The sequence below is a fragment of the Triturus cristatus genome, chromosome 6 (assembly GCF_964204655.1).
Source record: "Triturus cristatus chromosome 6, aTriCri1.1, whole genome shotgun sequence".
Classification (NCBI taxonomy): domain Eukaryota; kingdom Metazoa; phylum Chordata; class Amphibia; order Caudata; family Salamandridae; genus Triturus; species Triturus cristatus.
The window spans coordinates 580,249,971-580,263,761 of record NC_140589.1 but is presented as its reverse complement, the minus strand read 5'-3'; positions in this window follow the sequence as shown (position 1 = coordinate 580,263,761).

Sequence of the window (13,791 nt, the reverse complement as noted above, 5' to 3'; positions counted from 1 at the left end):
AAGTAAGTGTGCTTTCAAATTGGCAAAGAAATTTTGTTTTGTGACTAATGTGAAAACATGACTCTGTGTGCAAAGAGGAATTACAGGCAGAGATTTATTGCGTATTGCTCTGGTGATTTCACAGTTGCATTAGATGGAAAGGGTGAGCCATTTTTTTTGTGTAGAAGCAGACTCTTAGCACACACCCAGCTGATTATCCTCTGGAATTATGCATAGTAATCACAACCGAGTGGGGTTTGAGGTTTCAGTCAGTAATGCAAATACATTCAGCATCACTAAGGCTGGTTGCCCTTGCTGGAGTGTAGTCAGTCACCCAGGTTACAAATGGTGCTGGTTTGAAAAAGCAGTTTGGACATGTGCTGTTTTCAGAATCTGAAAAGTGGATTCAAAATGTGTCAGTCTGTAAAAGTGTTTATCACTTGCCAAAAAAAAGAGTAGTAAGTGTGCTTTCAAATTGACAAAGAAATTTCGTTTTGTGACTAATATGAAAACAAAACTCTGTGTGCAAAGAGGAATTACAGGCAGAGATTTATTGCGTATTGCTCTGGTGATTTCACAGTTGCATTAGATGGAAAGGGGGAGCTATTTTTTTGTGCAGAAGCAGACTCTTAGCACACACCCAGCTGCTTATCCTGTAGAATCATGCATAGTAATCACAACCGAGTGGGGTTTGAGGTTTCAGTCAGTAATGCAAATACATTCAGCATCACTAAGGCTGGTTGCCCTTGCTGGAGTGTAGTCAGTCACCCAGGTTACACATGGTGCTGGTCTGAAAAAGCAGTTTGGACATGTGCTTTTTTAAGAATCTGAAAAGTGGATTCAAAATGTGTCAGTCTGTAAAAGTACTTATCACTTGCCAAAAAAAAGACTAGTAAGTGTGCTTTCAAATTGGCAAAGAAATTTCGTTTTGTGACTAATGTGAAAACATGACTCTGTGTGCAAAGAGGAATTACAGGCAGAGATTTATTGCGTATTGCTCTGGTGATTTCACAGTTGCATTAGATGGAAAGGGGGAGCCATTTTTTTGTGCAGAAACAGACTCTTAGCACACACCCAGCTGCTTATCCTGTGGAATCATGCACAGTATTCACAACCGAGTGGGGTTTGAGGTTTCAGTCAGTAATGCAAATACATTCAGCATCACTAAGGCTGGTTGCCCTTGCTGGAGTGTAGTCAGTCACCCAGGTTACACATGGTGCTGGTCTGAAAAAGCAGTTTGGACATGTGCTTTTTTAAGAATCTGAAAAGTGGATTCAAGATGTGTCAGTCTGTAAAAGTGTTTATCACTTGCCAAAAAAAAGAGTAGTAAGTGTGCTTTCAAATTGGCAAAGAAATTTCGTTTTGTGACTAATGTGAAAACATGACTCTGTGTGCAAAGAGGAATTACAGGCAGAGATTTATTGCGTATTGCTCTGGTGATTTCACAGTTGCATTAGATGGAAAGGGGGAGCCATTTTTTTGTGCAGAAGCAGACTCTTAGCACACACCCAGCTGCTTATCCTGTGGAATCATGCACAGTATTCACAACCGAGTGGGGTTTGAGGTTTCAGTCAGTAATGCAAATACATTCAGCATCACTAAGGCTTTTTGCCCTTGCTGGAGTGTAGTCAGTCACCCAGGTTACACATGGTGCTGGTCTGAAAAAGCAGTTTGGACATGTGCTGTTTTCAGAATCTGAAAAGTGGATTCAAAATGTGTCAGTCTGTAAAAGTGTTTATCACTTGCCAAAAAAAAGAGTAGTAAGTGTGCTTTCAAATTGGCAAAGAAATTTCGTTTTGTGACTAATATGAAAACAAAACTCTGTGTGCAAAGAGGAATTACAGGCAGAGATTTATTGCGTATTGCTCTGGTGATTTCACAGTTGCATTAGATGGAAAGGGGGAGCTATTTTTTTGTGCAGAAGCAGACTCTTAGCACACACCCAGCTGCTTATCCTGTAGAATCATGCATAGTAATCACAACCGAGTGGGGTTTGAGGTTTCAGTCAGTAATGCAAATACATTCAGCATCACTAAGGCTGGTTGCCCTTGCTGGAGTGTAGTCAGTCACCCAGGTTACACATGGTGCTGGTCTGAAAAAGCAGTTTGGACATGTGCTTTTTTAAGAATCTGAAAAGTGGATTCAAAATGTGTCAGGCTGTAAAAGTACTTATCACTTGCCAAAAAAAAGACTAGTAAGTGTGCTTTCAAATTGGCAAAGAAATTTCGTTTTGTGACTAATGTGAAAACATGACTCTGTGTGCAAAGAGGAATTACAGGCAGAGATTTATTGCGTATTGCTCTGGTGATTTCACAGTTGCATTAGATGGAAAGGGGGAGCCATTTTTTTGTGCAGAAACAGACTCTTAGCACACACCCAGCTGCTTATCCTGTGGAATCATGCACAGTATTCACAACCGAGTGGGGTTTGAGGTTTCAGTCAGTAATGCAAATACATTCAGCATCACTAAGGCTGGTTGCCCTTGCTGGAGTGTAGTCAGTCACCCAGGTTACACATGGTGCTGGTCTGAAAAAGCAGTTTGGACATGTGCTTTTTTAAGAATCTGAAAAGTGGATTCAAGATGTGTCAGTCTGTAAAAGTGTTTATCACTTGCCAAAAAAAAGAGTAGTAAGTGTGCTTTCAAATTGGTAAAGAAATTTCGTTTTGTGACTAATGTGAAAACATGACTCTGTGTGCAAATAGGAATTACAGGCAGAGATTTATTGCGTATTGCTCTGGAGATTTCACATTTGCATTAGTAGGAAAGGGGGAGCTATATTTTTTATGCAGAAGCAGACTCTTAGCACACACCCAGCTGCTTATCCTGTGGTATCATGCACAGTATTCACAACCGAGTGGGGTTTGAGGTTTCAGTCAGTAATGCAAATACATTCAGCATCACTAAGGCTGGTTGCCCTTGCTGGAGTGTAGTCAGTCACCCAGGTTACACATGGTGCTGGTCTGAAAAAGCAGTTTGGACATGTGCTTTTTTAAGAATGTAAAAAGTTGGTTTAAAATGTGTCAGTCTGTAAAAGTGTTTATCACTTGCCAAAAAAAAGAGTAGTAAGTGTGCTTTCAAATTGGCAAAGAAATTTCGTTTTGTGACTAATATGAAAACATGACTCTGTGTGCAAAAAGGAATTACAGGCAGAGATTTATTGCGTATTGCTCTGGTGATTTCACAGTTGCATTAGATGGAAAGGGGGAGCCATTTTTTGGTGCAGAAGCAGACTCTTAGCACACACCCAGCTGCTTACCCTGTGGAATCATGCACAGTATTCACAAGCGAGTGGGGTTTGAGGTTTCAGTCAGTAATGCAAATACATTCAGCATCACTAAGGCTGGTTGCCCTTGCTGGAGTGTAGTCAGTCACCCAGGTTACACATGGTGCTGGTCTGAAAAAGCAGTTTGCACATGTGCTCTTTTAAGAATCTGAAAAGTGGATTCATAATGTGTCAGTCTGTAAAAGTGTTTATCACTTGCCAAAAAAAAGAGTAGTAAGTGTGCTTTCAAATTGGCAAAGAAATTTCGTTTTGTGACTAATATGAAAACATGACTCTGTGTGCAAAAAGGAATTACAGGCAGAGATTTATTGCGTATTGCTCTGGTGATTTCACAGTTGCATTAGATGGAAAGGGGGAGCCATTTTTTGGTGCAGAAGCAGACTCTTAGCACACACCCAGCTGCTTATAAGTATTGATATTAGATGATATTTTTTAAGAATATTAATCATTTCTATAAAGTTATGTTTATGCAAAAAGAGATTGTGGGCTTTTTTAAAACAATCTTTGACTTTGTTAATTTTTTTTTTGCCCGCTGTTAAATGATGAATGCAATTGCTTTCACAATTTATAGTGAAATGCAATATATTCTGAAAACAGCAAAAAAAAGGCAAATTTTTTTTTTGAAAAATATGTAAATATGTGTACTGTATTATAAAATGTTTTATTAAATATTAATACTTTTTTCTTTTTTTTCAGATTGAGATAGAAAATTTTCGACAACTAGAACCATTTTTAAAGCAATTAAAATTAAATTTAAATTAATAAATAATTTTTTGAGTGGGTATGGTAAGTCAAAAATTTCATGGTCCCTTTTTTCCACTTCTCCACAATCACATTTTCAGTTTTTCATTGTAGTCTCTCAAGGACCTTGTAATGTGCTAATTGATTTTTAGTGTTTTTTTTTTAAAAAAAAAATAATTACGCGTACCGTACGCGTACGGTAAAAAAAAATCAAAAAAAAGTTTTAAAAACATAGATAAAAAATAGATGAAAGGTAAGGTTGGCTCTTACAAGAGCCGTTGTGTTCATGCAGGGACAGAGGAAAGAAAGAATGGGAATATTAGTCGGTACGACAAATGTGCTGATCTATTTTATTGTTCACTAGGGAAACACTGGTCTCCCTATGACAAATTAGATCATGACAAGTGGCGCACCGTATTTCAACCCTCAAAAAACGATGGTTTGTTTCCAGAGGAGAAGAAAAAGGAGATGCTCCCACCACAGATGAAGGGCTCACCTGACCTGCAGAAGAAGGACTCGGCCCTGCAGATGATGGACCAGGCTGAGCTGCTGTGGATGTGCTTGGTTGACTTACTGAAGGGTTACCTTCAGTATGTCGAGCATGTGTCCTTCTGTGTACATCTTTAAGGTGTCTCAACATGGTGTGATTCCCGAAGGAATACTTCTTGTTGGGATTCCCTCTTGAAAGTACACCGCCACACAGCTTACAAGTCACTAAGGGTGCATTTACCTTTTTCTTGCCCTCTGGAAAAGTAAAATACTCCCATATGAAAGAGGTCTTTTCTTTCCTCCTTCTCTGCCTCAAGGTAGTGCTGCTAGCCTCATTCTCAGAAGAGCTCTGCTGTTCTGCCATCGTATCACAAAGACAACCCAGCTCCTTCTCCTAAGGGATCACAAGCAGAAATGAGGGGAATGGGTGTGGTGTAGGAGAGTTCTAGAACTGAAAGTAGTTTCAACCAATCAAAAGTTGTGTTTCATGATCACATGACCCACCGTACGCTTACGGTGCGCTTATGGTAGGCTTACGGCAAAAGTACGCATGCGCGTAAAAAAGACACGCGCTCGTTCGCATGCGCATAACAGTCACTCCCCAACACTTCCGCGTAACGTGCGCGTGTAGCGTACACGCGTACGCGCCCCACGCGCAGTACGCACGGCTACGCAAATTGCGTAACTATACGCAAACATTGCGTAAACCGTACGCTTACTGTAAGCTTACCGTACGCGCACTAAAAAAAAAAAAAAAAATAATATTTTCAAAGTTATACTAATATATCTTACCTGTTTGGTAAAAAAAAAAAAGAGAAAACTTGAAATATTGCAGATTTTTTAGAAAAAAACATAGTGTTTTAAGAGAATAAAAAGTTTAAAAAAAAGTGTTTTTTTTTTTAAAAAAAACACATTTAATATAAGAATTTATAAAAAAAAATCATAAAAAATCAATAAAAAAAAATATGGGAATCACATATGTTATAGCTAAGAATTAGCATTTAAAAAACCATACAAATTCACTGAAAAATCCATGGGTTTCACACACGTTATAGTTAGAAATTAGCATTTAAAAAACCTTGCAAATTCACTGAAAAAACCATAGGTTTCACACATGTTATAGTTAGGAATTAGCATTTAAAAAACCTTGCAAATTCAGTGAAAAAACCATAGGTTTCACACACGTTATAGTTAGGAATTAGCATTTAAAAAACCTTGCAAATTCAGTGAAAAAACCATAGGTTTCACACACGTTATAGTTAGCTGGACATTTCACTCGTAAAAAACCAATGAAATTTCCCCGTTATAGTTAGTTAAGCTAACTATAACTCGCGCGCCCGCAATGCACTGCTGATGACGTCACATATTACATCACTCATGACATGGTCAGTGACATCACTCATGACATCACTGATGACATCTCAAATGACATCACTGATGACATCACTGATGACATCATCCATGTGATAGAGTGGCAGACCTCCTCTCACCCTAATATAACCTTTGATACACACATTCAAAAATACAGACTGAAATTTTCAAAAAAATGGACATACCAATACCAATTACAACAACCTCTTCAATAATTCTAAGATCCACATAAACATCCACTTATTCACCAACAGTCCTGTACAGTCACTCATTCGTGTACTCACACATCATATGTACTCATACACCTAAACATCCTGTAACACAATGCCACTCATCCATAGAGTTACTCACAACCATAGTTACTCATGCTAATAAAGAATCAAACATCCATTTACTTGCATATACAGTTATACACACACCACCACACTTACTTCTACGGAAACTTACACATACTTAGTCTTTTAAACAATCACTTATTGAAACACATACTTATTCATACAGGAACTCTTTCAATCTCTCACTCTCACATACACTCACTTATATACACCAATAGTCACATATACTAGTTTAAAACATATGTAGTTACTCATAGAGACACTATTGAGACAGCCATTCACTCACTAACACACCCATACACACACTCTTCCACCCATACAGTCCTGCACAAATGCTGTCTTCAACACATACAAACAGTGAGTTACTCATTCATGCACTTATGCACTACGTAATACCCCCCACTGAACCATACAGACACTCAGACACTCATACTGATACTCAAAAAACCAACTAATAACCTATATAGACACTCATGCTGCTGCTCACCAACCCATGCAGCCACTTATACACAAAGTGAGAGACTGATACAGGTATTTACACATTTAAACATTACTCACTTAGCCATGTATTCAATAAGATACACTTAATCAGTCAGTAATACAATCAATTTTTCAAAAACAAATCATCCATTTAGACACTTATATACTCATTTATTCTTCCATCGACCTTGAGATATATAAAACATATTTAATTTTCAGAAAAACACACATTCACTGGATGATGTCATCAGTGATGTCATCAGTGATGTCATTTGAGATGTCATCAGTGATGTCATGAGTGATGTCACTGACCATGTCATGAGTGATGTAATATGTGACGTCATCAGCAGTGCATTGCGGGCGCGCGAGTTATAGTTAGCTTAACTAACTATAACGGGGAAATTTCATTGTTTTTTTACGAGTGAAATGTCCAGCTAACTATAACGTGTGTGAAACCTATGGTTTTTTCACTGAATTTGCAAGGTTTTTTAAATGCTAATTCCTAACTATAACGTGTGTGAAACCTATGGTTTTTTCACTGAATTTGCAAGGTTTTTTAAATGCTAATTCCTAACTATAACATGTGTGAAACCTATGGTTTTTTCAGTGAATTTGCAAGGTTTTTTAAATGCTAATTTCTAACTATAACGTGTGTGAAACCCATGGTTTTTTCAGTGAATATATATATATATATATATTACCTACTGGCAGTCGCCAGTAGGTAGTTATAGTTAGGACCCTGTTTCCATAGGAGAACCGCAACATTCTATTTGGAATAACTTTGGCGCCGGTCGACGAATCCTCGCGAATTTTTCAAAACTAATGGGGCGCTACGGTCCGCTCCTACCCTGAAAGTCTCGGGGGGATTCATCAAGCGGGGGCCGAGATAAAAGGGGGGTCCCAAAACGCGTTTTTCCCATGAATTTTTCCATAGGACCTTTAGACACAGCTACAGCCCGAACGGCTGAACAGAGTTCCTTGAAATTTGGCAGAGAGGTAGTCTACAGGTCAAGGAAGTGCCTTTTGTAGGTTTGTTGTAAATCTGTTCAGTAGATTCTGAGAAAATAGCCTTTAAATCAATATATATATATCTGAGCCAGCTTACGGTGCGCTTACGGTGCGCTTACCGTACGCGTACGGTGACGTGCGCGAGCGCGATTCTGATTGGCTGTTAGATCTTAGTAAACATTCGAATCGGTCGAAACCAGAAAGCGGCGGCCGCCATTTTGTGTGTTTCACTGAGAAAATAAAGGGTGATAACTTGAAAAGGGGGCAAGGAAGAGAGTTACAGACCCCCTAACATTTGAAAGGGGGTCAAAGAAGGACAGAAAAGTACAAAAAAAACATTTATTAATTTTAAAAAAAATCGCGGGGTACGCGTACGGTAAGCTCACCGTACGCGTACGGTAAAAAAAAAAAAAAAATGAAATGAAATGCAGATTTAAGTGTTTAGATATTAGGGGGCTCTAAAAAGAGCCGTTGTGTTTATTAAGTGATTTTTTAGTGGTACCTACAAGTAAGTACCGATGCAGAGTCTAAGGTTCAAGAGGAAGACTCTGTTCCCTTCATCAGTGAAGTGTACACCATCTCCTCTATAAATGTCTTGCATGTCGTAACGCAAGTTGTTGTGGTAAATGGAACCCATACCATAGTCACGGAGGAAAGCAGAAACAGATTTGTTGACGTGCTTTCTTGCTTTACATTGGCAAAGAAATTTAGTTTTCTGACTAATATGAAAACATGACTCTGTGTGCAAAGAGGAATTACAGGCAGAGATTTATTGCGTATTGCTCTGGTAATTTTACAGTTGCATTAGTAGGAAAGGGGGAACTATTTTTTTTATGCAGAAGCAGACTCTTAGCACACAGCCAGCTGCTTATCCTGTGGAATCATGCACAGTATTCACAACCGAGTGGGGTTTGAGGTTGCAGTCAGTAATGCAAATACATTCAGCATCACTAAGGCTGGTTGCCCTTGCTGAAGTGTAGTCAGTCACCCAGGTTACACATGTTGCTGGTTTCAAAAAGCTGTTTGGACATGTGCTTTTTTGAGAATATGAAAAGTGGATTCAAAATGTGTCAGACTGTAAAAGTACTTATCACTTGCCAAAAAAAAGAGTAGTAAGTGTGCTTTCAAATTGGCAAAGAAATTTCGTTTTCTGACTAATATGAAAACATGACTCTGTGTGCAAAGAGGAATTATAGGCAGAGATTTATTGCGTATTGCTCTGGTAATTTTACAGTTGCATTAGATGGAAAGGGGGAGCTATTTTTTTGTGCAGAAGCAGACTCTTAGCACACAGCCAGCTGCTTATCCTGTGGAATCATGCACAGTATTCACAACTGAGTGGGGTTTGAGGTTGCAGTCAGTAATGCAAATACATTCAGCATCACTAAGGCTGGTTGCCCTTGCTGAAATGTAGTCAGTCACCCAGGTTACACATGTTGCTGGTCTCAAAAAGCTGTTTGGACATGTGCTTTTTTGAGAATCAGAAAAGTGGATTAGAAATGTGTCAGATTGTAAAAGTACTTATCACTTGCCAAAAAAAAGAGTAGTAAGTGTGCTTTCAAATTGGCAAAGAAATTTCGTTTTCTGACTAATATGAAAACATGACTCTGTGTGCAAAGAGGAATTACAGGCAGAGATTTATTGCGTATTGCTCTGATAATTTTACAGTTGCATTAGTAGGAAAGGGGGAACTATTTTTTTTGTGCAGAAGCAGACTCTTAGCACACAGCCAGCTGCTTATTCTGTGGAATCATGCACAGTATTCACAACCGAGTGGGGTTTGAGATTCAAGTCAGTAATGCAAATACATTCAGCATCACTAAGGCTGGTTGCCCTTGCTGGAGTGTAGTCAGTCACCCAGGTTACAGATTTTTCCGGTCTGAAAAAGCTGTTTGGACATGTGCTTTTTTAAGAATATGAAAAGTGGATTCAAAATGTGTCAGACTGTAAAAGTACTTATCACTTGCCAAAAAAAAGAGTAGTAAGTGTGCTTTCAAAATGGCAAAGAAATTTCGTTTTTTGCCTAATTTCAAACCATGACTCTGTGTGCACACAGGAATTGTTTTTAGATAGTTAATTTGTGAAGGTGTTATTGTGATTTTCACTTGTAGGAAAGGGGTACTTAGTATTTTAAGATTTGAAAAGATCATAAAAAATGTAGTAATATATTTAAATAAAATAAAGAATTTTTTTTTTAGTTTTTTTCAGGTATTGCTGAAGAGCAGTGAACAAAATTTAAGATGCCTACAAAATCCAGACAAAGGAAAAACCACAAAAAAAATCTATATTTGAAGACAACTGGAGGACCTAAGTTAGCTGGAGATGCTCATGTTGGGAAAAGAGAAAGTCTTCTGGTAAGCAGACAAAAGATTTTTTAAAGAACATCTTCAAAAAAAGGAAAAATGTACAAAATGTCTGTACTGGAAAGAATGTTTTAAATAGAAAAGAACAGGAAAAAAATGAGCATTTAGTTAATGCAAATATACCTTCAGAAACAATAAAGATTAATTTAAACAGAAAAACAGCGTTTAAAGAGATACGTAGAAAAATGTTTCAGAGAAGAGTTATGTCCAATTTGATAAAGGATGTGAAGAAATATAAGCAAAAGGCTAAATTTTATAAGAGAAAAAAAGAAATTGAAGCCATTGCAGCTAAGGCATTAGAAGTAAAAAGGAAACTATTCATTTTAATTTTGAATAGGATGCGTACATTAGATAAAATGGTTAATGTACTGAAATCACAAACCAAAAGGAAAAGAGAAGTGAAAAGAACAAACTTTTGCAAAGTGTTTTTAGGAGAATGGATGCATAGTTCAAGTAGTGAACCTTTTTTTAATGAAGAGAGTTATTTTCAAAGTAATACTTTGCTGCATGCAGTTGACACCAGAGGTCGTGCTTACGAAGTGAAAAATGGTTGTATAATGGAGAAGGAGAAAATGGTTCCAAGAGATGAGGTACAAGTGATGGCGGATGAGGCTATGGGGAGACGTCCTAAAGCCCAAGTGTACACTTGGAATTGTAGTAGTATTTGCACTGTGCGTCAGGAATCTATTGATAAATTTCGTGAGTTTCTAAGAGAATATAGTAAAAAAAAGTGTAAAACAGAAGATTAAGGTGCTTCAAAGTCTAGATCCATGCAGAGTGAGAGAGAATACTGGTTTGCAGGGTCATTCTCTGGCTTGTCTATCTAGAAAAGTGTGTAAAAGTGTTTTTCATCATTTTAGGATGCTGGCTGTTCATCATACTGAAATGCGAAAGTTTGTGAGACGGTTGTATTTTGCTAAAAGTCCAGCAATAAAGTTAGATGAATTGAATAGGGCTCTGTTCCGTGGAACGGTATCAGATGTAGAGAAGGTTATTGATGAAATTCAGTTTTGTTACTTTGGTCCAGAACAAGAAAGTGCAGAAAAGGACACAGTAAATGAGGAAGAAGTGGAAGAGAATGTAGAACCCTCTGTAAGTAAGACATTTAATGATCACATAACAAAATTTGCAATAATCTCTAATGAAAGACCAAATATTACTTGTATTTGTTGCCGCAGAACTCATTATAGAAAACAAACCAGGAATGTTGATCTCTACAGAAAAAGTGAAAATGAAGATAATTATAAGTGGAAGGATTTTGCCACATATATATTTCTTGAAAATTGTTTTCAATTGGGTGAAGATCAGCGTATTTGTAAATACTGTTACAACAAGTTAGAAGAAAATAGAATGCCGACCAGAGCTGTACATAATAATTTAGAATTGGATGTTATTCCTGCCGAACTTTCTGAATTAAATACATATGAGTCTATACTTATTCAATGTGTTCATCCGTTCCAGACCATAGTACGTATGGAGCCCAAAACTGGTAAATTACCTCCTTCAGATTTACTGAGAGGTTTAAAAGGTAGAGTGGTGTATTTGCCCTTGGATTTGAAAAAAAATATGGAAACTATTGATGCAGATACTTTGGAAACTGAACCATTAGTTATTCTGGTTAATGGTGTACCTACAAAGAATAAAAAGATTTGGCAGGAGCTGGTAGATGTACGGAAAGTTCAAAGAGCAAATTTGTATTTGAAAAGGAATAACAAATGGTATGAATCAATTTATATAGAAGAAGAAGAAGAAGATTTACAAGAAGACACAGAAACACCAACTGGACAAATTGAAAAAGTGGACAAGTCAAAGGAAGAAGAAATTCATGAACATTTTAGCATACATCCTCTTCATTCAAAAGAAGTTATGGGAGAAAATATTGATCTGTTTCAGATGAGGAAAGCAAAAGGAACTCCCGTGAGTGTATGGGATTAGAGCTTGGAAGTTCGATGTTTTCCCCAGCTGTTTCCTACAGGAAAAGGAGGAAGATACGATGAACGTCCAGAACAGATTCCAGCTTCTGAGTATCGGACTACAAGACTATATGCAGAAGATCCAAGATTTCGACAAAGTATTCCTTATTTATTCCATCTTTTATTTGAAAGCGACTTGTCTGCATTATCATATGCAGTAAATCACATTTTAAAAAGTGGAGTACATTTACAAAATGTGTCTGCTAAGGATTTTATGGAGAAAGTGCAGCACCGAGATGATCATTTGGAAACACAACTCATCAATCTGATGGCTTGTCAGCGTGGGACAAATGAATATTGGTACCGATGCCATGGTGAATTAAAATGCATGTTACGAAATTTAGGAACACCAACATGGTTCCTTACCCTAAACTGTGCTGAGTACGCTTGGGATGATTTAGTGGATTTTCTACGAGAGGCAAATTCAAACATTAAAAACATCGAATACAAGACAGCTGGAGAACTGTGCTCATTAGATCCGGTTAATGTTTGCAGATATTTCAATCATAGATTTGAGGCTATGATGTCCTTCATCTGCAATAAAAAAAATCCACCTCTTGGAGAAGTAGAGGATTTCTTTTGGAGAAAAGAGTACCAGGCAAGAGGTGCTCCTCATATTCATATGCTGTTGTGGATCAAGGATGCCCCAAAGTTTGGAACAGATACTGATGAAGCAGTGTTATCTTTCATTGAAGAATATGCAACATGTGCTATACCAAAAAGCACAGAAGAGAAAAAGCTAAAGGAGCAAGTTTTACGTTTCCAAAGTCATCGGTGTGGAAAATACTGTCGACGGAAATACAAGAGCAAAGATAAATACTACACTAAATGTCGATTTGGATTTCCTAGACCTGTTCTTTCAAATGGAAGAGTAAACAGTTTTATGTCATCTGTGAGACATACTATCACAAGAAAATCACCTAAGAATACCTACAACCTTAAAAGAAAAGAAGAATCAAAAAATATAAATGACTACAACCCAGTCATTTTATCCATGTGGAATGCTAACATGGATATACAGTATGTAGCTGACAATTCCATTGCTGTTGCTCGATATGTAACGTCTTACATTACTAAATCAGAAAAAACTGAATTGAAGGAAATGTGGGAAGAGATTTCTCACGAGAAGACTGTCAGTAAGAAGCTGTACAGTTTCAGTTTAAAGATGTTATCGCATCGAGAAATTGGATCCTACGAATGTTCAGATAGGTTATCTTCTGCAAGTCTCTACTCGAAATCAAGAAGAATAATTTGGGCAAGTTTAGGCCTTGCAGCAATGAGAAATCGGGTACTGAAATCTGTTGGAGAAATTGAATATTTGGCCGAGAATGACCCAGAAAGTACAGATATTTTGAAATCAAACATGTTGGACACATATTATCCCAAGAGAAGTCATCATCTGGAGAACATGTGTCTCTATGAAGTGCTGCAGAACTACATTTATTCACGGAAAGCTGCAGAAGACATCAACAATGGAAAATATAAAGTCATTGGTGAGGAAGGATGTTTGGTGAAGCAAACAAAAGGAAGTTTGATAAATCACAGGAAGCTGAGTTGTGACACTACTGACAAAAAGGAATTTTACTACTTGGCTCTTTTACAGCTATTTAAACCATGGCATACAGAGGATGATCTACTGGGAGATTTTCAAAGCTATGAAGATTCATTTAATGCTTGCAAAGACAGCATACAATGCAGTACATTCACAACTTATGTGCAAATGTTAAATGAAGAAATTGAACAGGAAACTACAATTGCAGCTGAAGTA